At 39.3% G+C, this 4773-nt stretch overlaps 1 pseudogene; it reads left to right on the top strand.

Moving 5' to 3' along the window:
- The first annotated feature begins 893 nt into the window (after positions 1 to 893).
- LOC127679634 (uncharacterized) lies at positions 894 to 1025 on the top strand (annotated as a pseudogene).
- The last annotated feature ends 3748 nt before the right edge of the window (positions 1026 to 4773 follow it).

Raw genomic sequence — 4773 nt, 5'->3', positions numbered from 1 at the left:
TAATCCAAAATATGTGGCAAGGCAGCAGTCTGGTGGAGGTTGTGCAATCAGAGGAAATGATTGGCTACTGCCCTTTTTTAATCTAGATGAAAGATTTAACAAAATTACATCCTGAAATTTATCTCAGGCTTGCAAGATTGACATAGCACTTACAAATCAACCAACTCAGCTCAACGCATTAACAGAATAAATGATAAAACCCTATGTATGATCAGCTAAATAAAACATCAGTTATTGATTTTTCAGGTTCAAGAAATTGCTGACAGAAGGAAGCAGCCACAACCTGCAGAAAGGCTTCTACATGAACAACAACCTTTGCCCATAGACCAGGATCATGACCTGGTTGTCACCTGCTCTGACTTGTTCTACTCAACACTGCACCACAAGCTTCACTGAACCAGGACAATTCTTATAAAATGCATCAATTGGGGGCGCAAGGGGGGCTATCATTTATATGATGGAGTGAGCTTTGTCTGTAGGAGTCGCAAGCAACCTATAAAGCAACCTGTTAGAGTTACAAATTTAACTTAGTGAGTCTGCAGATTGTTAGTCAACCAGAACATAAAGTCAGTTAGTTAAGAGCATAGCAGCAGCAAGCAATTAGAAAATAAATATAAATATTAAAGTACTACTGTCTACACAGCATTGAACTTCATCAAACATTTAGGAAGAAAAGTTGTGTACCTGTCTATGCTTATAGCTACAAAATTCTATAATCATTAAAAGGGAAAAGAAGTCTAATTAAGAATAATTTAAATAGGTACATCTGAGCAACAAGTCAATGTTTGTAGATTAGAAGACTCGGTTTTGTTAAGAGTTACTCTTCCCACGTTTTGTGAATTCACTTAAGTGCCATTTAAAAATCTTAGTAACTCTTTTCTGTAGAAAATTTCAGCTTTGAGCAGTGGCAGTATCGTAGCCAATGAAGTTTATCTGAGGTGTGATTATTGCTAATTGAAAATTTCATGTTCAGCTTCAAGATTTATTTTTACTGTGATTTTGACTTATGAGAGTCTCCGTGTGGATCCGTGTACAGGAGTGTAGGTGCCTTTGAAGCCCAGAGGAGCCGTGGGATTCCCTGGAACTGGAGTTAGAGGCAGTTGTGTGCTGCCTGATATGGGTGCTGGGAACTGAACTCAGGTCCTCTGCTAGAGCAGTACACTGCTCTATCTCTCCAGCCCCTACAGGATCTTTCTAAGACTCATACAAATGTCTGTGGCTCTACATTTAGGGCAATTAAAGAGGAGAAAGAGTTAAAACACATGACCACACTAATGAACAAATGTTGAGATTGGTGTAAGTTAGGCAGAATATCAGGGAAGGCAGGAGGTCTAGAATGAAATCCACACAGGTCCATGTAGGCAATTCATTTTTGAAAAAGTGCCAAGACAACTTAGGGCATAAAATAGGTTTTTGTTTGTTTGATCTTCAGGAAATGTTGCTGAAATAACTGGATATTTAAACAGAAGGAAATTGTAATGATGGTTTGAGTACGTCTAACCCAGGGAGTGGCACTATTAGAAGGTGTGGCCTTGGAGTGGGTGTGGTTTTATTGGAGTAGGTGTGTCACTGTGGGCTTGGGCTTTAAAACCCTCATCCAGGCTGCCTTCTTTTAGCAGTCTTCAGATGAAGGTATAGAACTCTCAGCTCCTCCAGTCCCATGCCTGCCTGCATTCTGCCGTGCTCCTGCCTTGATGATAATGGACTGAACCTCTGAACCTGTAAGCCAATCCCTATTAAATGTTGTCCTTATAAGAGTTGCTGCTTTGTTCATGGTGTCTGTTCACAGCAGTGAAACACTAACTAAGGCAGAAATGAATTGCAAATCTTCTCTCTAAAGAATCAACAAAGTTAATTTAGATGAATCAAAGATTTAAACATAGGTAAGTATGGCAAAAAAAAAAAATCAAGGGACATCTTTAGAACCTAGGGCATAAGAATAAAATTCTACAGACAGAACATAGAAAGTTTAACAGAAAATATAATTTTGATATATTAGAATTCCCTGAAATCAAGGTTTTCTACTCATTTGAGATAACAAGAAAAAAACAAAAAAACAAAAAACAAACAAACAAAAAAAACAGGCAAGCGACAAAACAAGAGAAAATATTTGTCATATGTATCTCTGAAAGGATTTTGAAGAGTGAATCTCTTGTGTACTGTGTGAATATATAACCTGTCAATAAAAAAAATCCTATGGCCTAAAGGAAAGGTTAGAATAGAGGTGAGATATCTGATAGGCAGAAAGGATTCTAGAATAGGGTCAAGCAAGTGGATGCAGGGTGTGTGTGTGCATGCGTGTGCGTGTGCGTGTGTGTGTGTGTGTGTGTGTGTGTGTCTGTGTCTGTGTCTGTGTCTCTGTGTGTGTGTCTGTGTGTGTCTGTGTGTGTCTATGTGTGTGTGTCTGTATGTGTGTCTGTGTGTGTGTCTGTGTGTGTCTATGTGTGTGTGTCTGTGTGTGTGTCTGTGTGGGTCTGTGTCTGTGTGTGTGTCTGTGTGTGTCTGTATGTGTGTGTCTGTGTGTGTGTCTGTGTGTGTGTCTATGTGTGTGTGTGTGTGTGTGTGTTTGTGTGTGTGTCTGTGTGTGTCTGTGTGTGTGTCTGTGTGTGTGTCTATGTGTGTGTGTGTGTGGGTGTGTGTGTGTGTGTATTCACTCCAGGACAGGAAGGATAGATGTGAAAGCTGAGCAGAGGTAGCCACACATGTGGCAGAACTTAGATTACAATAAATGTGTTACTAAGTTATGAGCTAGTCAGCAAATGAGCCTCGGTATCTCTATGGCCTAGGTATCTGTAAATATATTTGAGTCTCAGAGTTGTTATTTCTGGTAAAAAGGGCACAGCTTATAGTAAACATCCCTCACCAGGTTTTATATCCATATATTTAAATGGCTATTAGAAATTAAAAACAAAAACTAAACAACAAGTAAAACAATAAAAAAAGACTTGGACATATCATAAATGAAAATATAGTACAAATAAATAATTTGATGGTGTATCTCAAGATCTTAGAGAAACAGAATAAACCAAACACAAAACCAGTGGGAGTAAGAATAGGAATAATAAAGATCAAAATTGAAATTGATGAAACAGTCTAAAAGAACAATACATGTGAGGTACAAAGGACTGGTGAATTGAAAATTTGTTTTTTTGGGGGTAAGATTAACAAGATTGACAACTCCAAAAACAAGTTAGAAAAGGAAAGGAAAGGGGCTGGAGAACTGGCTCAGCAGTTAAGAACACTCCTTCCAGAGGTCCTGAAGTTCAATTCCCAGCAACCACACGGTGGCTCACAACCATCTGTAATGAGATCTGACGCCCTCTTCTGGTGTGTCTGAAGACAATTACAGTGCACTCATAAACACAAAACTAAATAAATAAATCTTCAAAAAAAGGAACGATTCAATAGACTTAGATATGAAAAAAATGATAAAACAGCAGATACCATTGAAATCCAATGGATCATTATGATATTTGAAAAACTTATAGTTCAATAAACTGGAAACTCTAGAACTGGATAAAAATTGAACCAAGAAAGTGTTTCTTAAATAGTCAATGAACTGACAGCAATCCTCCCAACAAAGAAAACTTCAGGAGAGAGGAGTTTGTGGTTGAAGCTTACTACACAAACACACCAACATTCCGGAAACCCGTCCATAAAATGGAAAGAGAAAATGATCTCGAACCCATTCTCCAAAGCCAGCATTGCCCAAACCAGACAAGGACTAGCCAGGGACAGAAAATGTAGACCAGCTTCCTTGATGAACACAGATGAAAAAATTCTTCAATAAGAATCTTGCAAACTGAATTTGACATCACACTGAAAAGACTGAACCCTGCGAACAGGTTGGTCTCATTCCAGGATGAATGACTGTTTCAATAAGTACGGATCAATAACCATAATGCAGCGATAAGTCAAACCAAAGACCAGCTTAGCAAGCAGAAAAGTCACTTGAAGAAACTCAACAAACTTGGGCCAAACTCCTGAAGAAAGTGAGCACATGAGGTTATATCCCGACCTAGAAAGACCCTGCGTAACAAGCCTCGGGGCAGCAACCGGTTGGCTGAGACTGTGGCTGAGCGCACAGTGCCCTCAACAGCTGTGGCGGTACTGACGGAATGATGGGCTGAACTGAAGGATTTGCTCCATTGTCAGGAATGAGACCTGTAGAGAAAGAGGAGGTCTGATTATTCCTGCGATGACTCTGTAGAAGACCCAAAAGATGCCAGCAGACCCAATAAAGTCAGCAGAATAGGAGGATGCAAAATCAACATAAAAAAGTCACTGTGCTTTCTTTGTACAACACTCATGAGCCCAGTGAGAAAGGATCCAGGAAAACAATGCCATTCAGGACAGCCTCAGAAAGAATAAAAATTAGCTAGGAATAAGTCTTAAAAGGAAAGGAAGATCTTTATCACACACACACACACACACACACACACACACACGTATATAAAATACACACTACAGAAAAGACAGCCTCTTTAATAACTGATGGTGGGAAAACTGGGCACACACATGGAAAAGGATGGAAAGAGGTCCCTATTTTTCAGCTTGCATAATAGTGAATTAAAAGTGGATCAAAGTCCTAATTACAAATATGAGGTTAGTGCTGCAAGGTCAAACACTTGTTGTCAGAGGCAGAGACAACGGCTGTCTGAAGAAGATTCCAACAGTGAAAGAAGTAACAGGACCTACCAATTTGATTGGATCAAACTAAAAAGCACATTTAAAGAGACAGTCTACAGGGTGGGAGGAAATTCTCTTGTAAAC

This window comes from Apodemus sylvaticus, chromosome 2 (genome assembly GCF_947179515.1).
Source record: "Apodemus sylvaticus chromosome 2, mApoSyl1.1, whole genome shotgun sequence".
NCBI lineage: Eukaryota > Metazoa > Chordata > Mammalia > Rodentia > Muridae > Apodemus > Apodemus sylvaticus.
This window is presented reverse-complemented; position numbering and strand designations above follow the sequence as displayed.